The sequence below is a fragment of the Entelurus aequoreus genome, linkage group LG13 (assembly GCF_033978785.1).
Source record: "Entelurus aequoreus isolate RoL-2023_Sb linkage group LG13, RoL_Eaeq_v1.1, whole genome shotgun sequence".
NCBI lineage: Eukaryota > Metazoa > Chordata > Actinopteri > Syngnathiformes > Syngnathidae > Entelurus > Entelurus aequoreus.
Genome location: NC_084743.1, coordinates 26,189,225 through 26,216,082, shown reverse-complemented (window position 1 = coordinate 26,216,082; position 26,858 = coordinate 26,189,225). Strand labels below are relative to the sequence as shown.

At 39.7% G+C, this 26,858-nt stretch overlaps 1 protein-coding gene across 1 annotated transcript in view; it reads left to right on the top strand.

The window, feature by feature from the left end:
* Positions 1 to 5,323: 5,323 nt before the first annotated feature.
* The window catches only part of adarb1b (adenosine deaminase RNA specific B1b), a 408,325-nt gene continuing 386,790 nt past the window's right edge, over positions 5,324 to 26,858 (top strand). The window contains exon 1 of the mRNA XM_062067621.1: positions 5,324 to 5,551. The gene's annotated coding sequence lies outside the window, so the exon portion shown is untranslated. The remainder of the gene's footprint in view (positions 5,552 to 26,858) is intronic.

The window sequence follows — 26,858 nt, the reverse complement described above, 5'->3', positions numbered from 1 at the left end:
ACATATACGTAATGATAACTAGAGATACGAAATAATGCAGAAAAATGGAGGGGAAGAAAGAGAAGCAACCTATATTAACCTTGTAGATTGTTATAGTAACAATAGGTTAAGCTTTGTCAGTGTGCCATGTGTTATACCCAGTTTACCCTAGGGCAACAACGTTAATATATGTTTGATGAAATGTGATTATGTGCATGAGTGTATGTATGCATATGTACTTATATATGTACAGTATGTGTATATGTGTGTTTGTACAGTGAGTGTATATGTACAGTATGTGTATATGTGTGTTTGTACAGTGAATGTATATGTATAGTATGTGTATGTGTGTGTTTGTACAGTGAATGTATATGTACAGTATGTGTATACAGTATGTGTGTTTGTACAGTGAATGTATATGTACAGTATGTGTATATGTGTTTGTACAGTAAGTGTATATGTGTTTGTACAGTGAGTGTATATTTACAGTATGTGTATATGTATGTTTGTACAGTGAATGTATATGTACAGTATGTGTATATGTATGTTTGTACAGTGAATGTATATGTACAGTATGTGTATGTTTGTACAATGAACGTGCGTGTGGATGTACGGACTTTGAGTATGTAGATACTGTATGTACTGTATTTGTGTATGTATGTGGGAGCGTAGGTACCTATGTATGTATGTGAGTATATGTGAATCTGTATGTACAATACATTTAACTCCTAGTGTGTGTGGGAGCCAGAGTACGGACCAAGCCCCCAGAGAGCCCAACCCACAAACAGTAGGTGTGGTGCCTAGGGAACGCAGCCAGGCCCGCCAACGACAGGAACCCCAGAGCCAGGCCCACCGCGCCGCCCGTAAGAGCCAGCAGCAGGCCGCAGACAGACACACCCGGCAGAGGACAAGGCACGAGAAAAACAGGGGGCAGCCAGACCCTAAGCCAGCGAGAGACCACACCCGCCCGGGGGCGGGCCCAGAGACTCCCCGCAACCGGACGGGAAGACCGCCCCCACCCCACCGGCACCCGGGCCCCCACGAGCCCACCCCCACCCAAATCGGCTGCCGCAGGACCACCCAGCACGGGGCCACGGGAGCCATCCACCCCACCCGAAGGGACCCCAACGATGGAGATGGAACAACCAGCAACCGCCCTGTCGAGCTCCCCCCCTGAGGGAGGGGAAAAATAAATTAAAAAAAGACAAATAAAATAAAATATATATATATATTTTTTTAACGACCCCTGAGTCAAAAAGTTTGGGAACCCCTGCTATTGACAGTAAAAATACAATATCCCTATATTTCATAGCAGTTAACTGTTATTTCACAGTAAAATGTTTGAATAATGATCTGTTACATGACAACAAATTATTGTAAATTCAAACTGATTTGTCTCCTGAGGGGTACTATGTTGCACACTCTATGCCTGGCGTGACCAAAGTGCGGCCCGGGGGCCATTTGATAATTTTTTTAACAGCCCGAGACACATTCTAAAAAGTACTATTTTAAAAAAAATCCAAAAATTAAAAATTGGAATAAAAGAGCAAACAGGTGAAATGTAACGAGAAAAAATTGCAATTTTGACTCTTATAACACACAGGTTGTTTTTTTTGCTGGGCCCGAACTCATCTAAGATGGACTGATACAAAGTGTAAAAGTGTTTTGTGGTCTGACGAGTCCACATTTCAAATTGTTTTTGGAAACTGTGGACGTCGTGTCTTCCGGACCAGAGAGGAAAAGAACCATCCAGATTGTTATAGGCGCAAAGTTGAAAAGCCAGCATCTGTGATGGTATGGGGGTGTATTAGTGCCCAAGACATGGGTAACTTACACATCTGTGAAGGCGCCATTAATGCTGAAAAGTACATACAGGTTTTGGAGCAACATATGTTGCCATCCAAGCAACGTTACCATGGACGCCCCTGCTTATTTCAGCAAGACAATGCCAAGCCCGTGTTACAACAGTGTGGCTTCATCGTAAAAGAGTGCGGGTACCAGACTGGCCTGCCTGTAGTCCAGACCTGTCTCCCATTGAAAATGTGTGGCGCATTATGAAGCCTAAAATACCACAACATAGACAGTTGAACAACTTAAGCTGTACATCAAGCAAGAATGGGAAAGAATTCCACCTGAAAAGCTTCAAAAATTGGTCTCCTCAGTTCCTAAACGTTTACTGAGTGTTGTTAAAAGGAAAGGCCATGTAACACAGTGGTAAAAATGCTCCTGTGCCAACTGTTTTGCAACGTGTTGCTGCCATGAAATTCTAAGTTAATGATTATTTCCCCCCCCCAAAAAAGATGTTTCTCAGTTCGATCATTAAGTATCTTGTCTTTGCAGTCTATTCAATTGAATATAAGTTGAAAAGGATTTTCAAATCATTGTATTCTATTTTTATTTACGATACACAACGTGCCAACTTCACTGGTTTTGGGTTTTGTATATTGGACACACTGTGTCAGTTGTACAGATAGAAGATCTTTATTCGGCCTCTCTGCAAGGCATCACAAGATGATGGTACAAACACGTCCTCAGAATCTGTGGCTGGACATTACCAAGGAAATATGCACACTGCAGAAGATGACTCTTATTACGTCTGAGGGAAGACCTGTTCAACAATAGATGCTTGGAGTGGATCATTTATTTAGGAAAACATGTATGATACTTATCTTTGCAAAATAAACACAGACAGTAAGTAGCCAACTGGAAAGGAAAAAAATATGTGTACGCTCCCACAAGAATGTTTTCTTGTGTTTACTTTAAAGCTGTCCAACAATTAAAATATTTAATCACCATTAATTGCAGTTTGTTCATAGTTAACTTAGATAAAATTTTACATATTATATATACAGTGTATAATATATATAAAATTATATAAATATACAGTATATACAGTTTAAATATATTATGTTTAAACCTTCTCTGTTAATAAATTGCAAAATTCAGCCTGCTAAACATTCTGTAATTGAATTAACTGATTATTACTGCGTTACATTTGACAGCCCTAGTTTATTTATTATTATTAATATTATCTTTATTTTTTTTTTTTTTACACAAAATGGAGTTTAATTATTTTTTTATGTTAAGTTTGACACCTATATTTTTTAAATCAAGTCTGTGTATATTTGTTTCTTCTACAAACTCCAATAAAATATATTATAAAAAGTAATAAATATATTTAAAAAACATTTGAAAATAAATGTAAAAATGATATATAAATAATACATTCATTAATGAATAAAACATAGAATAGTGAGAATAATAGTTGCAATAATAGCATTAAGTAAAATATAAAATGTTCAGTAAATACCTTTATTAAGAGGTGTGCATTTATTTATTTTTTATCATTAAGTTTGTGGTTACACTTGTCTGGAGCGTACTCCAGCTCGCCAAGTACCACCACAGAAAACACTTGGCTCTCCAAGTACCACCATAATGAACAACATTAAACTACAGTAGTGTAGTTAGCCTAAATATTTATTAAAAACAAAGCAAAGATTTTATTTAATATGTAAATTCAATATTTTGGCCACATTACACACAGTTTGAACATTAACACTTTGTTTAAATATTTAATTAAGTGGTTCTTTGGCATACCACTTGATGGAGCCCACCTTCCACTAGTAGTACACACACCACTGTTTGAGAATCCCGCTCCTAAATAATTTTCACGTTTTTATTACCATGACTGGACAATTACTTTGCATTATTTAATAAAAATTAATTCAACACAAAAAGGACATAAACACGCTTTTAATTACAATATTCCTGCTGTTGGAGCACTTGCATTCAGAAGAGAGGAGCTAAACCATGTTTAGATACACATTTCACGCATTAATAACACCAGATGTGGATTGTTACGATTGTGCTTTGATTGTCAAATGTTTTGCAATGTAAAATTTAATATTTTTAGCTGAATAAATGCTACTGATATTCTGCACATTAGATGTTGCACAAGTTAATGGTCGTCATATCTCTGCATGACAATGTTTTAACCTTCTCTGTTAATAAATTGCAATATTCAGCCTGCTACATATTCTGTAATTGAATGGAGTGATTATTACTGCGTTACCTTTGACAGCCCTGGTTTATTTATTATTATTAATATTATGTTTATTTTCTATTTTTTACACAAAATTTAGTTAACTTTTTTTTTTTCATGTTTATTTTTGATTCCTATGTTTTTTTCTATCAAGTCTGTGTATAGTGAATTGAATTATATTTATATAGCGCTTTTCTCTAGTGACTTAAAGCACTTTTACATAGTGAAACCCAATATCTAAGTTACATTTAAACCAGTGTGGGTGGCACTAGGAGCAGGTGGGTAAAGTGTCTTGCCCAAGGACACAACGGCAGTGACTAGGATGGCGGGAGCGGGGATCAAACCTGGAACTCTCAAGTTGCTGGCACGGCCACTCTACCAACCGAGCTATACCTCCCCTATAACGTATATGTGTTTCTTTCTACAAGTTAATGGTTGTCATATCTCTGCATGACAATGTTTAGACTTAGACTTAGACAAACTTTAATGATCCATCCATCCATCCATTTTCTACCGCTTGTCCCTTTTGGGGTTGCGGGGGGTGCTGGAGCCTATCTCAGCTACATTCGGGCGGAAGGCAGCGTACACCCTGGACAACTCGCCACCTCATCGCAGACTTTGATGATCCACAAGGGAAATTGTTCTACAAAATTGCTCAGTTACAAAGGATGGAAAGGATAAGGATGGAAAGGGTAATGCACACAAGGGCACACAAAGAGAGCGAAAACAAAAGGTATAAATTATACTAAAAATGTATCATAGTAGCAAGATAAAATATAGTAAATATGTAATATTTACATATTGTACATACAGTACATAATATATAACATATACAGTTTAAATATTTTAAGTTTAAACCTTTTCTGTTAATAAATTGCAATATTCAGCCTTCTAAACATTATGTCATTGAATGAACTGATTATTAATGCGTTACCTTTGAAAGCCCTAGTTTATTTATTATTATTAATATTATGTTTTTGTTTTTTTTTTTACACAAAATTGAGTTTAATTTCTTTTTTATTTAAAGTTTTGATACCTATATTTTGTCTATCAAGTCTGTGTATATTTGTTTCTTCTACAAACTCCAATAAAAAATATATTATAAAAAGTAATAAATATATTTAAAAAACATTTTAAAATAAATGTAAAAATAAGATATAAATAATAAATTCATGAATGAATACAACATAGAATAGTTGCAATAATAGCATTTAGTAAAATAGAAAATGTTCAGTAAAAATAGAGGTGTGCATTTATTTATTTTGTATCATTCATTTTGTGGTTAGGCTTGTCTGGAGCGCACTCCAGCTCGCTAGGTGGCGCTAGTGCACTGTCGTGTCCGGCGAGCCTGACACGGCATCGAGAAGAAGGCCGTCGGCGGTGTGGACACTGCAGCACATACATGCGAGCCCACGGCCGCTCCATCTCTTCTTGTTCCTTCCACGCCACCATCGGACCACCGGAGCCACGCAAGGCATCAAGTGTTTGGACGAGGAAACAACTCGAAGATTTAGCCTTCTCTAACCACCCGTGAGTAGGCTGTTTGTGTATTTTTTTTGGTGGGGGCTGCGGAGGATGATAGAAAAAGCTTGCTAATAGTGCCTGTCTTTATGTCATATCACGCGGGCGAATTTTCACGCTAGGTGGGTTACAAAATACATCATCGCTGTTTTTTTTTAATGGATAACTTGCATCATTTCGCCGTGGAGTGGCGGTGCGTTTAAAAAAAAAAGAAAAAAAAAAAAAAAAAGGAGACGGTGCAGGGCTTTGTGGCTGTCACGTCACCTCAGGTTTACCCTGACAGTGCTGCCTGCTGAAGTCCACCCGGGATACCGCGTCACGCAGCCGGTGGGTCCGTGCAATCGCGTATTAAATGTTGTTGTTGCAACGTATTGCTGCTGTGCTATGCAGGTGTGCGATGCAGCGAGATACCTCTGCATATGCATGGGGGATAGACACAACGATGCATGCCGGGGTGCATCGCAAGGGGGTTTCATGTAGGGATGCACGATTTTGATTTAAAAAAAAAATTGCGATTTTTCGCTTCAAAATTACGATTCGATTTGAGATTTTCTTCCTAGGGATGGACGATACGGCTGAAAATTCCATCGATCCATCCATCCATATTCTTCCGCTTATCCGAGGTCGGGTCGCGGGGGCAGCAGCCTAAGCAGGGAAGCCCGGACTTCCCTCTCCCCGGCCACTTCGTCCAGCTCCTCCCGGAGGGATCCCGAGGCGTTCTCAGGCCAGCCGGGAGAGATAGTCTTCCCAACGTGTTCTGGGTCTTCCCCATGGCCTCCTACCGGTCGGACGTGCCCGAAACGCCTCCCTAGGGAGGCGTTCGGGTGACATCCTGACCAGATGCCCGAACCACCTCATCTGGCTCCTCTCAATGTGGAGGAGCAGCAGCTTTACTTTGAGCTCCTCCCGGATTGATTGATTGAAACTTTTATTAGTAGATTGCACAGTACAGTACATATTCTGTACAATTGACCACTAAATGGTAACACCTGAATACGTTTTTCAACTTGTTTAAGTCGGGGTCCACTTAAATGGATTCATAATACAGATATATACTATGATCATAATACAGTCATCACACAAGATAATCATCAGAGTATATACATTGAATTGTTTACATTATTTACAATCTGGGGTGTGGGATGCGGAGGGGCGGGGTTAGGTTTGGTTGATATCAACATTTCAGTCATCAACAATTGCATCATCAGAGAAATGGCCATTGGAACAGTGTAGGACTGACTTGGTAGGATATGTACAGCAAGTAGTGGACATAGAGAGAGAGATCAGAAAGCATAAGAACAAGTATATACATTTGATTATTTACAATCCGGGGAGGTGGGATGTGGAAGGGGGAGGGTGTTAGTTTGGGGTTGAAGTTGCCTGGAGGTGTTATTTTAGTGCGGTTTTTAAGGAGGATAGAGATGCCCTTTCTTTTACACCTGTTGGGAGTGCATTCCATATTGATGTGGCATAGAAGGAGAATGAGTTAAGACCTTTGTTAGATCGGAATCTGGGTTTAACGTGGTTAGTGGAGCTCCCCCTAGTGTTGTAGTTATGGCGGTCATTTACGTTAAGGAAGTAGTTTGACATGTACTTCGGTATGTCAAAATTTACCGGTCGATCTACGTTCCCATCCTCACCTATGGTCATGAGCTTTGGGTTATGACCAAAAGGACAAGATCACAAGTACAAGCGGCCAAAATGAGTTTCCTCCACCGGGTGGCGGGGCTCTCGCTTAGAGATAGGGTGAGAAGCTCTGTCATCCATAGAAGGAGAATGAGTTAAGACCTTTGTTAGATCGGAATCTGGGTTTAACGTGGTTAGTGGAGCTCCCCCTAGTGTTGTAGTTATGGCGGTCATTTACGTTAAGGAAGTAGTTTGACATGTACTTCGGTATGTCAAACTACTTCCTTAACGTAAATGACCGCCATAACCACAACACCAGGGGGAGCTCCACTAACCACGTTAAACCCAGATTCCGATTTTACAAAGGTCTTAACTCATTCTCCTTCTATGGATGACAGAGCTTCTCACCCTATCTCTAAGCGAGAGCCCCGCCACCCGGCGGAGGAAACTCATTTTGGCCGCTTGTACTTGTGATCTTGTCCTTTTGGTCATAACCCAAAGCTCATGGCCATAGGTGAGGATGGGAACGTAGATCGACCGGTAAATTGAGAGCTTTGCCTTCCGGCTCAGCTCCTTCTTCACCACAACGGATCGATACAGCGTCCGCATTACTGAAGACGCCGCACCGATCCGCCTGTCGATCTCACGATCCGCTCTTCCCTCACTCGTGAACAAGACTCAGAGGTACTTGAACTCCTCCACTTGGGGCAAGATCTCAAGATGGCACTCCACCTTTTTCCGGGAAGTAACCATGGACTCGGACTAAAAGGTGCTGATTCCCATCACAGTCGCTTCACACTTGGCTGAAAATTGTATGTTTAAAAAAAAACAAACCCTCATTTTTAAAGTGTGAAGGCTTTTATTTTGCTGTGGTGATGCGCCACGATCAATCTAGGGGAAACCACTCTTTAATGTACAGTATGGGCAGCGTGGTTCAAAACCTGCTCTACGTCTAAAGTGCCTTTACTTTTGGTGTGATCTGCTTGAAAAATAAGAAACTATGTTAAACATGTTTACAATAAGCGAGGGGTTTCATGTAGGGCTGCACGATTTTGAGAAAAAACAAAAACACTATTGCGATTTTTCGCTTCAAAATTGCGATTCCATTTGAGATTTTCTTCCTATGGATGGACGATACGGCTGAAAATTATGTTTAAAAAAAACAACCTAATTTTTAATGGGATCTGAGCCGAGGATAACGTTGTGGCTTGTGCAGCCCTTTGAGACAGTCGTGATTTAGGGCTATATAGATAAACTTTGATTGATTGATCGATAAGGTGTGGAGGCTTTTATTTTGCTGTGGTGATGCGTCGCGATCCATCTAGGGGAAACCTTGAGTTGGTTGTCCTTAATGTACAGTATGGGCCGTGTGGTTCAAAACCTGCTCTGTCTAAAGTGCCTTTACTTTTGGTGTGATCTGCTTGAAAAATAAGGAACTATGTTCAACATGTTTACAATAAGCGAGGGGTTTCATGTAGGGCTGCACGATTTTGAGAAAAATCAAAAAAACTATTGCGATTTTTCGCTTCAAAATTGCGATTCGATTTGAGAATTTCTTCCCAGGGATGGACGATACGGCTGAAAATTGTATGTTTAAAAAAAACCCACCAAATTTTTAATGGGATGTGAGCCGAGGGTAACGTTGTGGCTTGTGCAGCCCTTTGAGACACTCGTGATTTAGGGCTGTATAGATAAACTTTGATTGATTGATCGATAAGGTGTGGAGGCTTTTATTTTGCTGTGGTGATGCGTTGCGATCCATCTAGGGGAAACCTTGAGTTGGTTCAAAACCTGCTCTATGTCTAAAGTGCCTTTACTTTTGGTGTGATCTGCTTGAAAAATAAAGAACTATGTTCAACATGTTTACAATAAGCGAGTGGTTTCATGTGGGGCTGCACGATTTTGAGAAAAAACAATAAAACGATTGCGATTTTTCGCTTCAAAATTGCGATTCGATTTGAGATTTTCTTCTTAGGGATGGACGATACGGATTAACAATATTTGAGATGTTTTTCAAACTAATTGGGGCCAATAGTGCTTCAATAATAGACTGTATGCAGTATATCTGTTCATACAATATATTGCCTAAATTTGTTCTCATGTAAAAAAAACAACCTCATTTTTAAGGTGTGGAGGCTTTTATTTTGCTGTGGTGATGCGCCGCGATCAATCTGGGGGAAACCCTGAGTTGGTTGTCTTTAATGTACAGGATGTGGCAGCATGGTTCAAAACCTGCTTTAAGTCTAAAGTGCCTTTACTTTTGGTGTGATCTGCTTGAAAAATAAGGAACTATGTTCAACATGTTTACAATAAGCGAGGGGTTTCATGTAGGGCTGCACGATTTGAAGCGCGCCTTACAGTCCGGAAAATACGGTATAATCCCCTCAGCTATCAAGGCAGAAAGGAAATGTCAAAACAATTGCGATTTTTTTGCTTCAAAATTGTGATTCCATTTGAGATTTTCTTCTTAGAGATGGACAATACGGCTGAAAATTGTATCACCATATAAGTTGTTTACATTGGTTGAAATCGATAATTATTCATATTTTTTTTATCACCTATGAAAAATATGGATCAGGAGAAAAAATATATATTAAATGTTAACATTTTTGTTTTAAATATAACCTTCTGTTTATAATCCCCTCAGCTATAGAGGCAGAAAGGAAATGTCAACACAACCATGGAAAGTACTCGATGTAACCACAATTCTAAAATCACAGTAAAAACAAAACAATAACTTTTTAGGTTAAGGTGCAAAAATATGTAAGAAATGCTTAATAATGTTATTATTATAATGTGTAAAAGATTTGAGATGTTTTTCAAACTAATTGGGGCCAATAGTGCTTAAATAATAGACTATATATCTGTTCATACAATATATTGCCTAAATTTGTTCTCATGTTAAAAAAAAAAACAGGTGTGGAGGCTTTTATTTTGCTGTGGTGATGCGCCGCGATCAATCTGGGGGAAACCCTTAGTTGGTTTTCTTTAATGTACAGGATGTGGCAGCATGGTTCAAAACCTGCTTTAAGTCTAAAGTGCCTTTACTCTTGGTGTGGTCTGCTTGAAAAATAAGGAACTATGTTCAACATGTTTACAATAAGCGAGGGGTTTCATGTAGGGCTGCACGGTTTAGAGAAAAAACAAAAAAACTATTGCGATTTTTCGCTTCAAAATTGCGATTCGATTTGATCAATATCAAGTGTGACTCACTCGATGGACAGTTGTCTGTCTGGTCTATCTGGCCAGGGACACTTTTTCCAGTTTATTTGGATAAGCACTCCATTTATGTCAGAATAGCATGGCTTCAAATTCCACATTTTGCAGCTTCGAGTCACTTTCACCTCACTCTCTCGGCTTCCGTCTGCTCCTAACATCTCACTCTTCCTTTGTACTGGCTTGTAGATGCAGTAGTTCATCCTTCATATATTCAGGTTCAAAAAGATAAGGTGGTGAATCCGCATTTCTCCAAAAATAGTCGTCTTCGTCGTTTGTTACAGAATCTGCCATGATTGGAGGACACACACGCCTTTGTTTCCCGAAGTAGAACACAGTTGTTGACAGAAGTGGGAAGTGTGCTGCTTTGATAACGGAATTAAATGTGCAGAGGAATTAGTGTTTAAAATAACCAAAATACGGTAAATATTGTACATATTATATGTTTGTTATTACATTATATATATACTTGCAGTGTGTATACAAAATATTGATGAATGCTTTGAAGGCTACAGCAGTGACTTACATTAGCCACATCTTCCAAGCATTTTTTAATCATCTTTAAAATAAATAAATAAAAAAGACATGTATGTTCTTGTCTCTCATAATGATTGTGAACGATAGGCGAAATTCCCCATAAAGTGCAGTTCCCCTTTAAGGCCCATATTGAACAGTTGTTGCTTACATTTGTATGCCGGCTGTTAATATAAAAATGTATTTATTATGGCAAATAAATACAAAAATCGCTAAGCAAAACAAGCTATTGTTTTTTTTCTTCCAAGGTCCCTTGTTTACGTCCAATCTGTTTGTGTGTTTACTTGCATGGAAACAGCTCTCCAGCCCTGTTGAACCTCCCCTGTCAAGAAAGCTGCATGCAGCCATGAGGGTCCACTGGCTATATGTTAGTAAACACATGCAGTGGCAGTAAAAAGGACACTACTGCTCCTCCTCAGGCTACTATATTGTTTGCTGGCTGTAAGTGGAAGTATCTTGTTATGTTACTGTAATGCATAACTGGAGGCAACAAGAATAGGATCCATCACCTTCACTCAGCCCCATGTGGATGAAACAGCATCTGTCATTAATCCATATGCTCCCTGCCTTGAAGACATTGTTGTTTTAGCCCTGATGGATGCACTATTGCTACCTAAACCGCAATAGAAACCCAATCCATTTCTTCAGCGTTTGCAGGCTGATGGGTGCAGATGAGGTTACATGTATAAAGAAGACCATAGAGAATTGGTGTCTGTTGACGTTTTTGACAAGAATCCAGCTGATTAATACCTAGGAAAGAACTTGGCTCACATCCGTAGATATTACCGTATTTTTCGGACTATAAGTCGCAGTTTTTTTCATAGTTTGGCCGGTGGTGCGACTTATACTCCGGAACGACTTATGTGTGAAATTATTAACACATTACCGTAAAATATCAAAAAATATTATTTAGCTCATTCACGTAAAAGACTAGACGTATAAGATTTCATCGGATTTAGCGATTAGGAGTGACAGATTGTTTGGTAAAGGTATAGCATGTTCTATATGTTATAGTTATTTGAATGACTCTTACCATAATATGTTACGTTAACATACCAGGCACGTTCTCAGTTGGTTATTTATGCGTCATATAACGTACACTTATTCAGCCTGTTGTTCACTATTCTTTATTTATTTTAAATTGCCTTTCAAATGTCTATTCTTGGTGTTGGGTTTTATCAAATACATTTCCCCCAAAAATGCGACTTATACTCCAGTGCGACTTGTATATGTTTTTTTCCTTCTTTATTATGTATGCATTTTTGGCGGGTGCGACTTATACTCCGGAGTGACTTATAGTCTGAAAAATACGGTACTGTTATTGAAAAAAAAGTGTCTCGATGAAATAACTGCAATTAATTAATGGAATTAATGATGACATTTTTTTTAGGTTTGTCCGTCATCAGCCCCTTCTTTTAATGTTAAATGGGTATCTACTCCAGTTTATCCCTTGCAACTCTAAAAAAACAGTGCATTTGTATTAAGAAACTGGTAAATCAATTCCCATATTTATTAAATTAATAGAAATATGTACAAAACTAGAACATAAGAGCCCTATAATAAAGGAGCTGGTGGGCTCGCTGCAGTCAGCCAAATTATAGAACTGTCTGCATTACTTTATTTACGATAGATAAATAAATTATCAATTATTGATGTTTACTAATTGTTTTTATAATCGTCCATGTCCGAATTGCAATGCATCTAAAAATCGATTTCCCCAACCTCTAATAATAATCGTGGTAAAACTTCCGACGGTTAGTATTACTGAATTAAGTTAAAATGATCGAAAAACCGTGTTTGTTAGCCACATTTTGATAAACTAATGGACCGACTAGTGTTAGCTTGCCAGTTGGCTTAAATGGTAGCATGAACACAAGAGACATTAACGTCTTTCCTCATTAAGAAACGTCATACCCCAATCTAAACCTGCATAAAAACATTACTACCTAAACAACTAGGATATACACATTGAACATAAAGGCTATGCAATGTGATCAACAGAAAGTGAACTCGCATGACGTCACATAAACCGAAAGTAAAGCAAAGTAAGCACCCAAATTGTATAAAAAAAACATTCTAATTGTTTAAAAATTAAAATGGAAGAAGATAAACACATTTAAACACACAAATAAAATTATACGTCTCTTATGAAGCCAGAACAATAATGTTTCTTCTGCCAAAAAAGTATATTGTATGTCTATTTATTTTAGTTAATAATAGTAATAATTTAAAAAAAAACCTAGTTAAAATATTTTAGTGTGTGTATAATTACTTTTTGATCATGTTCAACATGATCATTTTGGTCTCTTAACTGTGATATGACGTTTCATATTGTTACTAGTTTGTAATAATAAATAGTGTAATGATTTTTTAGTACAAGGTATAAGTACAAAATTGTCCAATTCAAGGCTTGCAAAATAAAGTAAAGTAAAGCAAAGTAATCACACCAATTGTATTTATTTAAAAAAAATATTCTAAACGTTTAAACATTAAAATGAAAGAAGATAAACACATTTAAACACTCAAATAAAATGATATGGCTCTTATGAAGCTAAAACAATAATGTTTCTTCTGCCAAAAAAGTATATTGTGTGTCTTTTAATTTTAGTTAATAATAATAATTAAAAAAAAACCCTAGTTAATCACAATAACTGTGATACGACATTTTATATAGTTTGTAATAATAAACAGTGTAATGAATTTTTAGTACAAGGTATAAGTACCATATTTTTCAAGTCACAGTTTTTTTCATAGTTTGGCCGGGGGTGCGACTTATACTCAGGAGCGACTTATGTGTGAAATTATTAACACATTACCGTAAAATGTCAAATAACATTATTTAGCTCATTCACGTAAGAGACTAGACGTATAAGATTTCATGGGATTTAGCGATTAGGAGTGACAGATTGTTTGGTAAACGTATAGCATGTTCTATATGTTATAGTTATTTGAATGACTCTTACCATAATATGCTACGTTAACATACCAGGCACGTTCTCAGTTGGTTATTTATGCGTCATATAACGTACACTTATTCAGTCTGTTGTTCAGTATTCTTTATTTATTTTAAATTGCCTTTCAAATGTCTATTCTTGGTGTTGGGTTTTATCAAATAAATTTCCCCAAAAAATGCGACTCATACTCCAGTGCGACTTATGTTTTTTTCTTTCCTTATTATGCATTTTCGGCCGGTGCGACTTATACTCCGGAGCGACTTTTACTCCGAAAAATACGGTACAACATTTTCCAATTGAAGGCTTGCAATATAAAGTGCAGCATCCAAAAACAAACATTGAAAAAAACAAAAAAAACAAGCACAAAAGCATTTGCTTACTCTCTTCGACCAATTCATGCACTCTCAGCTTTCACTATTCTTTATTTATTTTAAATTGCCTTTCAAATGTCTATTCCTGGTGTTGGTTTTATCAAATAAATTTCCCCCCAAAAATGCGACTTATACTCCGGAGCGACTTTTACTCCGAAAAATACGGTACAACATTTTCCAATTGAAGGCTTTCAATATAAAGTGCAGCATCCAAAAACAAACATTGAAAAAAACAAAAAAAACAAGCTCAAAAGCATTTGCTTACTCTCTTCGACCAATTCATGCACTCAGCTTTTGTGTAGCACATGGGAATAAGACCTATTTTTTCATGCTATTAACTGCTGAAACTTCTGAAATGACTTCCTCAGCTAACAAACCAGGCCATGCATGCAAGAACCTTGAGCTAAAGTAATGCTGCATTTAGTTTCTACGGTTGGGTAAGGAGTCCGGGTACTTTTGGGTCCTCAGTTGTCCCTCTCAGTGATGAGACTAGTTTAGACAATTAATTTGGACGAAAGCAAGGGTTAGGGGTTGGCACAAATAAAGCTGCATAACCCCAGCGTGCGTGACTGAAACATTCTTCGCTTCCCTAAGGGTCACCACATCAACGCTGCTCCGTCACCCATGCCACTAAATTATGGTGAAGAGTGGGCCGCGGGTTGTGGCCGTTATTCATGCGCTATACTTAAAGACTGTGACGCGCTTGCTTATGCATAATGCATCACTCTTACTTGAGGGAAGACGTATACAAAAAACAAGTGTGTTGGTGGTCAGGTTCATGTTGTGTGTTGTCTGTGTGCACCTCAGATCACCTTACTCAAATGAAGGGGCAGTCTGCAACTATTTTAAGAAACTTGGGAGTTCTCAGGGAAAACAACAAGAGAGGGTGAATGCTCATGTCAGACAATGTTAGCATCACAGCACAGATGACAACGCAGTCAGTGAGTACACACGCCAAGGCCTTCACAGTACAGGATACAGTGGACACCCACTCTTTGTGAGAGTTGGTAGGGTTGTGTGCTATGGAAAACGGTTTTGCATTCCTTGAGTTTGATGCTCTTTGATGTGATTGTTTTGTGTTGTACTTAGGGCTGCAACTAACGGTTAATTTGATAATCGATCTGTCGATTATTACTTCGATTAATCGATTAATAATCGGATAAAAGAGACAAACTACATTTCTATCCTATCCAGTATTTTATTGGAAAAAAACAGCATACTGGCACCATACTTATTGTGATTATTGTTTCTCAGCTGTTTGTACATGTTGCATTTTATAAATAAAGGTTTATTAAAAAAATAAAATAAAATAAAAAACCTCTGCGCATGCGCATAGCATAGATCCAACGAATCGATGACTAAATTAATCTGCAACTATTTTAATAATCGATTTTAATCGATTTAATCGATTAGTTGTTGCAGCCCTAGTTGTACTTAATTTTATGGACTGACCTTTTTTCCTTCGCTTTGGACCCTGCGGCTTATAAAGTGGTGCGGCTAATTGATGGATTTTTCTTTATCAATCAACATACTTGCCAACCTTGAGACCTCCGAAATCGGGAGATTGGGGGGAGATTTGCAGGCAGCATACCCCTTCCCCTTCGAGCTGTCCTGGATGAACTGAAATTATTTTTTCCAATCATTTTGGAACTTGCAAGCGTACTTCTTCTTCTTACTCGTCGTCGCCATGTCTCTTCTTCGTTCTTCTGCTTCGCCTCTGTTATGTTTTTGGACATTACTACTTGCCGTGGTTTTGAAGCAATGCATGATGGGAATCCGGATGTTGTGTGTCAGTGTGTTAACGTGCCGGCTGGAATAAACACACGCTGCCTACTTTATGGGTTATAGATAAACCTATGGATAACGGAAACATATATAATAGTCTCCTTTTCAGGTGAGAGAGGACGCTAAAGGCAGTGCCTTTAAGGCACGCCCCCAATATTGTTGTCCGGGTGGAAATCGGGAGAAATTCGGGACAATGGTTGCCCCGGGAGATTTTGGGGAGGGGCACTGAAATTCGGGAGTCTCCCGGGAAAATCGGGAGGGTTGGCAAGTATGAATGAATGAATGAGTGAATCAATCAATCAATCAAAGTTTATTTCTATAGCCCCAAATCACGAAATTTCAAAGGGCTGCAAAAGGCACAAGGACATCCTCGGCTCAGATCCCACATTAGGGCAAGAAAAAACTCAACCCAATGGGATTACAATGAGAAACCGTGGAGGGGACCGCAGACGTGGGGATCCGCCCATGGGCGACCGGTGCAATGGACGTCGAGTGGATCTAGTTCATAGTGTGAGAGTCCAGTCCATAGTGGGGCCAGCCGGAGATTGTCTTGGGTGGAGACAAGTCAGCAGGGCAGAGACGTCCTCAACTAAAGCACAGATGAGTGGTCCATCCCGGGTCCCAACTTTGAACAGCTAGCGCGTCATCTGTGGTCACCTAATCTGTGCCCCCCATCTCCACAAAAGAGAGGGGGGCATAGCAGATCAACTGGTCTAAAAGGGGGGTCTAATTAAAGGCTAGAGTATACAAATATGTTTTAAGATGGGACTTAAATGCTTCTACTGAGGTAGCATCTCTGACTGTTAGTGGGAGGGCATTCCAGAGTACTGAAGCCCGAATAGAAAACGCTCTATAGCCCACATAATTTTTTGGGGCTCTGGGAATCACTAATAAGCCGGAGTTCTTTGAACGCAGATTTCTTGCCGGTACATATGGTACAATACAATCAGCAAGATAGGATGGAGCTAGACCGTTTAGTATTTTATACGTAAGCAGTAAAACCTTGAAGTCTCATCTTAAAGGCCTACTGAAACCCACTACTACCGACCACGCAGTCTGATAGTTTATGTATCAATGATGAAATCTTAACATTGAAACACATGCCAATACGGCCGGGTTAACTTATAAAGTGCAATTTTAAAATTCCCGCCACACTTCCGGTTGAAAAACTCCTTTGGATATGATTTATGCGCGTGACGTCACAAAATCCACGGAAGTGGTTGTACCCCATCTGACCCGATATAAAAACCTCTTGTTTTCTTCGACAAAATTCCACAGTATTCTGGACATCTGTGTTGGTGAATCTTTTGCAATTTGTTTAATGAACAATGGAGGCTGCAAAGAAGAACGTTGTAGGTGGGATCGATCGGTGTATTAGCGGCTAAGTACAATACTTACAGCAACACAACAAGGACTACTTACTACGCTTAGCCGATGCTTGCCGCCAAACCCACGGATGAAGTCCTTCGTCGCGTCGATCGCTGGAACGCAGGTGAGCACGGCTGTTGATGAGCAGATGAGGGCTGGCTGGCGTAGGTGGAGCGCTAATGTTTTTATCATAGTTCTGTGAGGTCCGGTTGCTAAGTTGCTAAATTAGCCCTAGCGTCGTTAGCAACAGCATTGTTAAGCCTTACCAGGCTGAGAATTTTTAACCGTGTAGTTACATGTACATGGTTTAATAGTATTGTTGATCTTCTGTCTATTCTTCCAGTCAGGGATTTATTTCTTTTGTTTCTATCCTCATTTGAGAACGATGCTATCACGTTAGCTCAGTAGCTAAGTGTGTCACCGATGTATTGTCGTGGAGATAAAAGTCACTTTAAATGTCCATTTCGCGTGCTCGACTCTCATATTCAAGAGGATATAGTATCCGAGGTGGTTTAAAATACAAATCCGTGATCCACAATAGAAAAAGGAGAGAGTGTGCAATCCAACCTAAGTTACGGTCAGAGCGAAAAAAGATACGTCCATCACTGCCTCTCAAGTCCTTCACTGTAACGTTCCTCATCTACGAATCTTTCATCCTCGCTCAAATTAATGGGGTAATCGTCGCTTTGTCGCTCCGAATCTCTCTCGCTCCATTGTAAACAACGGGGAATTGTGAGGAATACTAGCTCCTGTGACGTCACGCTACTTCCGGTTCAGGCAAGGCTTTTTTTTATCAGCGAGCAAAAGTTGCGAACTTTATCGTCGATTTTCTCTACTAAATCCTTTCAGCAAAAATATGGCAATATCGCGAAATGATCAAGTATGACACATAGAATGGATCTGCTATTCCCGTTTAAATAAAAAAAAATCATTTCAGTAGGCCTTTAAGTGCACAGGAAGCCAGTGCAGGTGAGCCAGTATAATTACTTTAAGATTATAATGTTTAGTATTCAACAAATAGTTTTCACAAAACACCCACAGGCACACTGAAATAGTGTGTTATTGTTTGTGCTATGGCGCCATCTTTTGGACGAGTTTGCTGACTGTACTCACTACGCTCACTACAGTATTTCCTTCGACAAGTTCAAGTGCTGTTCCGTCTACTGGTCATCCATAGTGTGTCTACTCGTACGGTTTCTTCATTCATCACTCAAAGCAATGTTTGTAAGATTTACAATATAAATAAAACTAGTCATACTTACCCGTACTAAACTGTCACATGTTTAATAGTAGTGTTTTCATGCATGTTTATAAGTGCTATTGTAATGTAGTAAAGCTAGTGTCGTTTATGTCCATCCATCCATCCATTCATCCATCCATCCATCCATCCATCCATCCATCCATCTGTTTTTCTACCAGTTGTCCCTTTCGGGGAAGCCTATTCCAGCTGCATTCGGCCGGAAGGCGGGGTACACCCTGGACAAGTCGCCACCTCATCGCAGGGCCAACACAGATAGACAGACAACATTCACACTCACATTCACACACTACGGCCAATTTAGTGTTGCCAATCAACCTATTCCCAGGTGCATGTTTTTGGAGGTGGGAGGAAGCCGGAGTACCTGGAGGGAACCCACGCAGTCACAGGGAGAACATGCAAACTCCACACAGAAAGACCCCGAGCCCAGGGATTGAACCCAGGACCTTCGTATTGTAAGGCACACACAGTAACCCCTGTTCCACCGTGCTGCCCACAAGCGTATGGGTTAGTATTATTAACTTAAAATTGCATTCTTTTTGTATTGTTTCAGTTTCACAAATTCCTCAGTAAATTCACCAAAATATCACAGTTGAGTTACTGAGTCGTTTTAGCTGATTGGAGAGCTATGTCCCGCATCTAGTGGGTCTATGATGATGACTTCTGTTTTGTTTGATCAGCCGTTTTACTGCCGTGTTACACGCACCGTTTGAAAACAACTAAGGTATGTAAGTGAATATTTACAAAAACAACTAAATAACTAATTTAGTAACATATATACCTGCAGCGTATAGTCCAGTGTGGCTAATATGCGGATAAAATATTGTCGTTTTCTAAAATTTTGTGGGTCTCGCTTGAATAGCGCTGCGCTCTACTGCTGGGACCAGTGGCGTGCAGTCACTAGAGGCAGGGGAGGCGGGGCCTCACCTGCCATCATGGAAAGAAAAAGAAAAAGAAATAAATAATAATTAAATTGTTATATGTATCCAGTGATTATACTAAAGTTATTTTCCATTTAACTTCACCAGTTTTAGATTATTTTTATTTTTATTTTCACATTTGCCGTTCAAATACAGAGAAGAGACGGTGTGGTGATCAGCAGCCAGTTGAGGCACTTGTGCCTCACCATGGATTGCGACTCGGCTAACTGCTGGCCTGCTGTGCAGTGACACCGTATTGCTATATGAATTATATTATACATTTCCATAGTTTAGTTAGCTGAGGTATATAATGTACAGTGTATTTTGTCAACAACTGTATGTGTGTAACATATTTTTAGTGCTGAGCGATCATAAATCTGCTGCGGAGACACACTGTGTGAGGGTCGTATCATAACCCCGCCTCCTGGTGCCAAGCACCTCCGCCGCAGAACGAACTGCCCGACGGGAGCACCGCGGCCACACCAACCAAAGCCCACACCCAAACCCTCCACGTGCAAGACCGAATCCACCCAAAAAAAGTCACTTAACAAGAAGCCAAAAAGTGCAAAAACAACAATGCTCGCGCTGCAGGAGCCGCGAACGACCGCAGGGACACAACATTAGGTACACCTGCACTGCAGGTTCATATGTTTTTAAATTTGACGGTGATGATGCAGTCGTGCCTCACCAGACATTAACCTCACCGCACGCCACTGGCTGGGACGTTATTGACGTCACGTCCGGCTCATGTCCCGCCCAATAAATATTGGTGGTAGTCAAGCCAGCTCTGTTTTCAATGGGTACTAGGCGCCATTTAGCCTTTCTTGGAAAAAAAATGCTCTATGCTTTTGTTGTTTTCGGCTGTACAAACCGTATAAATTGCAAAAAGGATAAACGTTTCTTCAGAGTTCCTTGAGAGGTTATCAAAAAGGGGCGGAAATGTGCAAGATTTGTGGAAACGACTAGAAAAGCATGCCGCAGTGTTGGCGTTAACACAATTTTTGTGTCTCTTTCCGCATTGAAATCAGAAAGGATGCGCAATAATGGAAGCCCGCGGGGTCGCAGATTAAAAACTTTTTTTTTTACCGCCTTTGTTTTGTTTATATTTGCCGTGTCAAATTTCCATCACCGTTTATTGCGTTTTTATTGGTCGTAAATTTTGATTCGCCGAAGGTTTTATCAATGACAATAACTGCCTCAGTTTGCACTCTGACAACTTTAGCGTGAGGGGCTGTCAAAAGAAAGACTTCATAGTAAACAGTAAGGTGAGTGTGAAGTCAACCTTTTTAATTTCATCCTGTGCCATGTCTCCAGTAAATTACTTGTTTTAGTCTTTGTGAGTCCATGGAAGCTTCACTTTTATCTCCCGCTCTATCGACATCGTTTGAGGCTGGAGACAGGCTAACTGTTAGCTTCAAGCTAACCAGCACCCGACCAGACTCCTCCACCCGAAAAAACATACTTTTACCGGACATGTACCGCTCCGTACAGCGGCGTTTTAAAAAGTCATTAATTTTACTTTTTGAAACCGATACCGGCAGGCCGATATTATCGGACATCTCTAGGAAAAACACTCTAGTCGTAAACGACGCGTGCAACAGCAACAAACATGGCAGCTTAGATGCAAAGTTAAAGCATGAAATGCATCCTTTCCCGAGCAAAAACGCTGCATATTTATCCGAGAGAGTCTTGATACCAATTTCCTTGACCCAGTCTCACACAAAAAAGTTGGAGACCTCCATGCTTTTCCAAGTTTCCATCTGTTTTGTCGTGCAGAATGGCGTCTGGAGCACAAGCGTTTGATATGTCTGGGAACGCGACCGGCGTAATCCTTTATCACTCTACAAATCTTTTTTTGATAAAGTATAGGGATTCCATTGCATATTTTCATTTTTATCTCCTACTGTGTCTGCTTTTGCAGGAAGATTTTGATTTTCTACTCAGGTAGTTTGCACGCTGCTTGCTGTACAACAGCCATCTTAGCTTGCTCAACCACCAGGTTTTCACGTCCGTAAAGAAGTCACGTGTCGGATTACCAGCTATAGTCCAGAAAATACGGTACAGTACAATATGTGTGCACTCGAGAACTTTGTATGAAAAGGGCTACAAGTGGTTGATTGAATTTATAAGAGCAGAAGGAACGTGACTGGTTTTGTGATGAAGTAGATCAATAATGTACGTTTAATACAAAGTGAAATTAAATGTGTGTGAGTCATCCGGCTTCAATTGATCATGTCTCCATTTGAGTCTCCAGTTTTCAGTGCCTCCGAAATGTGCGCATGCCAGTTTGAGAGTTTCCTTGCAGGTATGCACATTTTCCTGCCAAGTTGTTTTTCATAAATCACGACGTTCGCGTATAAAGTGGACTATATCACTTTCAAGCCCTGATTTGTGGATACCGGCCCTTATAAACGAGACTCCTGAACGTTTGTTTCAATGCCATTCTGCTCCATAAAAAAATACCTCAGCAAAGTGTCAGCAATGGCTTGGTGGTGGCTCCTGGCTTTGTTGCAATATTTCCTTCCTTTTCGCCAGCAAACTTGACGCTATTGACAGACTTCCACACAATTACAAAGAAACAATCAATCATCAATTGCGGTGCCTATCCCCATTGTGACAGTACAGATACGCAATCTGGAAAAATTGGCAACATTTTTGATTAGAATAGTGCCTTGGTTGTCGGCCTGACTGGTAGGAGAGAACCCTAATTAGTATGCAGGAAATGTAGAACATTTGCAATTCCAAAAGTACCAATTAACTTAATTAGTTTAAATTCCATATATCTACACACAGTAGTGGCTTCTATATAAGTAAAAATAACCCTGTATTTTCTGAACGATCGCAGGCTGCAACGACGATTGATTGATTGAGACTTTTATTAGTAGATTGCACAGTACAGTACATAATCCGTACAACTGACCACTAAATGGTATTACCCGAATAAGTTTTTCAACTTGTTTAAGTCGGGGTCCACGTTAATCAATTCATGGTACAAATATATACTATCAGCATAATATAGTCATCACACAAATTAATCATCAGAGTGTATACATTGAATTATTTACATTATTTACAATCCGGGGGGTGGGATGTGGAGGGGGTTGGGGCGGGGGTGGTTAGGTTTGGTTGATATCAGCACTTCAGTCATCAACAATTGCATCATCTGAGAAATGGACATTGAAACAGTGTAGGTCTGACTTCGTAGGATATGTACAGCGAGCAGGGAACATAGTGAGCTCAGAAAGCATAAGACCAAGTATATACATTTGATTATTTACAATCCGGGGAGGTGGGATGTGGAGGGGGGAGGGTGTTAGTCTAGGGTTGAAGTTGCCTGGAGGTGTTCTTTTAGTGCGGTTTTGAAGGAATCAATTACCGGTAAGTCAATTCATGTGATTAGAAAAAGCTTTTATTTTAATTCTTTTTGCCTCGATTCATCATTTGAGCATATACATGGATAAAATCTGGACCGCATAGTGTCCTGAACTAAAAAAATGCGGACATAGTTTTAGCACAACCATGTAATAGCATACACATAAGCGGTGGTGTGTGGGTGCCGTGATCTGTGATCTGAAAAATGTGTGTTTATTTAATCTACTGTAAATTCAGTCTTCTAGCTATCCATAGCGTTTTTACTCGTATGGATTCTTCATTTATCACTCCAAGCAATTGTAATAGGTTTTACAGTAACTCACTAAACCATCCCTTGTGTGATGTCTGTAGGAGTGTTTTCATGCATATTTGTACGTGCTATTGTAGGGCTGCACAATTGATCAAATTGTAATCGTGATCACGATTTTGGCCACTACTATTAAATGAGGGTGATCGTCTGCGATTTTAATATTTTAAAAAGCAGGCTCCGCTGCATGTCAATTCAAGCACCTTCGCTAAACAACAGCCAGCCAACCACCAGGGGACGACCGAAAGACAGTGGACTCATGTGAGAGAGAGTAAGAGTGAGTGAGAGGGTGACTGACACGCAATCTCCTGTAGCTCCCGAAAATATTAGGAATCTCCCATAGGACAACCCACATTTTAACCGCGGATAACACCCGCACGCCTCGCCGTTCTCTAGGCATTCTCCCGCTCTAAGTAATGGATGTAATAGCGTTTTCATTGGCAAACACATATGTCCTATATATACTGTGAGCAATACAGTGTTCCTTGTATAGTATCTGCCTTTTGTGCATACTCTTATTTTTTCACTGTTTGCACTTTATGATCGCGCTCTGCAATGAAATATTTATTTTTAGTTCACCCTTTGTCTTTTCCCTTTTTTATGTTACAACTAGAGCTGTCCGATAATATCGGACTGCCGATATTATTGGCTGATAAATGCTTTAAAATGCAATATCGGAAATTATCGGTATCTGTTTCAGAAAGTAAAATGTATGACTTTTTAAAACGCCGCTGTACGGAGTGGTACACGGACGTAGGGAGAAGTACAGAGCAGTTGCGTCTCCTAGTCATACTTGCCAACCCTCCCGATTTTCCCGGGAGACTCCCGAATTTCAGTGCCCCTCCCGAAAAGCTCCCGGGGCAACCATTCTCCCGAATTTCTCCCGATTTCCACCCAGACAACAATATTGGAGGCGTGCCTTGAAGGCACTGCCTTTGCGTGCCGGCCCAATCCCATATTATCTACAGCTTTTCACACACACAAGTGAATGCAACGCATACTTGGTCAACAGCCATACAGGTCACACTGAGGGTGCCGTATAAACAACTTTAACACTGTTACAAATATGCGCCACACTGTGAACCCACACCAAACAAGAATGACAAACACATTTCGGGAGAACATCCACACCGTAACACAACATAAACACAACAGAACAAATACCCAGAACCCCTTGCAGCACTAACTCTTCCGGGACGCCACAATATACGCGCCCGCTACCCCCACCCCACACTTAAACCCCGCCCCCCCCAACCCCGCCTACCTCAACCTCCTCATGCTCTCTCAGGGAGAGCATGTCCCAAATTCCAAGCTGCTGTTTTGAGGCATGTTAAAAAAAATAATGCATTTGTAACTTCAATAATAAATATGGTAGTGCCATGTTGGCATTTTTTTTCCATAACTTGAGTTGATTTATTTTGGAAAACCTTGTTATGTTGTTTAATGCATCCAGTGGGGCATCACAACAAAATTAGGCATAATAATGTATTAATTCCACGACTGTATATATCGGTAACGGTTGATATCGGAATCGGTAATTAGGAGTTGGACAATATCGGAACATCGGATATCAGCAAAAAAGCCACTATCGGACATCGCTAGTTACAACTAATTAATATTTTTTTCCAAGTTTCATGTTGAAATGAAAGCCCTGTTCAAATACTTTAAAATAGAAAGGGCAATAACAATGTGTTTTACATACCATAGTAAATATTTGTGATCAATAATCGTGATTTCAATACTGACAAAAATAATTGTGATTATTATTTTGGCCGTAATCATGCAACCCTATGCTATCGTAATGTAATGACGCTACCGTCGTTAGCATTAGCTACTATGCTAATACGTTTGAGAGTGTCTGTGTTAGTATTATTAACTTACATTGGCATTCTGTTTGTATTGTTCCAGTTTCACAAATTCCTCAGTAAACTCACCCAAGACGTCACCGTGGAGTTGTTGAGTCTGTTTAGCTGATTGGAAAGCTAGCTGCCGCAGCTGTCTTGTTTGATTTACCGTTTTACTGCCGTGTTACAATCAATGTTTATTTATATAGCCCTAAATCAGAAGTGTCTCAAAGGGCTGCACAAGCCACAACGACATCCTCGGTTCAGATCCCACATAAGGGCAAGAAAAAACTCACAACCCAGTGGGATGTCAATGAGAATGACTATGAGAAACCTTGGAGAGGACTGCAGATGTGGGTACGGTATTTTCCATAAAATACGAATTGAGGCTATGAAGTGGGTTTTATCTGATTACTCCATTACTTGGACAAACAATTTGCTAAATTACTCGATTATTAAAATAATCTATGGCTGTAACTAGGGCTGGGCGATAAAACAATAACAATATATATCGCGATAGACATGTGATCAATATCAATAGAAAATGGGGTCGATAGAACGTTCGATAATTTCACTGAGTTCTGTTAGAAAAAAAATAGGAAGAAAGGTGCAGCCGGAACAGCACGGCATTCTGGGGGGTGTAGGCAGAAGAAGGGCTTTGGCCTCTCGACCTATCACGGCCGAGCCTGAACCGCAAGGCATTCTGGGAAATGCTAACTGGGAAAAAAAAAAGAAGCAACAACGGCTAGCTGACGACGAGGAGTGAAACGAAACGGGATTATGAGCGCGGCAGCACGAGAGGAAATTGTAAATAAAAAAGGAAACGTCACGTCACCAGTTTGGCAGTATTTTGGATTTTTTAAAATCCTATAAGAATCAGAGTAATACTGTCTGCAAACTTTGCAAGGTCGTCGTCCCGACCAAGTCTGGGAACACGACAAACTTATTTTACCACCTGAGCCGCTCTCACCCGCTGGAGTACAGCAGTATCAAACAGCCACAACCATCTACATCAGCCGGTGCAAGTGGAACAGCACCGAAGCGGCAACAACAGACCACCATCGTCTCGATGGTGGTCTGTTGTTGCCGCAGACAGTATTACTCGGCAGCAGTGCCATACGATAAAAATTCAAAACGTTATAAAGAAATAACGGATGCAGTGGTGTATCAATTAGCGAAGGACATGCTACCGCTCAGCATAGTTGAGAAGTCTGGGTACAAGAATCTCATACACGTGCTCGACCCCCGTTATGTTCTACCTGGCCGAAAGCACTTTTCCAAGACAGCTATTCCTAAGCTTTACACAATGTGCAGGGAATATGTGGAAAAGGAGATACTGAAGTTGGTTTGATTTTTCCATAAATGACTGAAGAGGGTAACAGGTTTGTTTTGTCACAAATGTTCAGACGCAAGTTTATTCCGATGTTTACAATATTCTGTAAGACATGTTTGTTTCTGCTTGCTTAATGTGACTGTTATTTATTTGCATATATTGTTACCAATATGGCTTTAAAGCCTGAGTTTTACACTACTAATTTCTTAATTACAATACTTTGCACATTTTGTTGGATTAAGCATTTATTTAATGTCAATATTTGCACATCGACCAGTATTTTCATTTATTTGACTGTGTTTCATAATGCTGACCTCGGTCTAAAGGTTAAAGGTTATATTTAAAATAAAAGTATTTAAATTCAGCCTTTTTTCTCCTGGTCTTTATTTAGAATAGGTTTTTTTTTTTTTTATCAATAATTATCGATA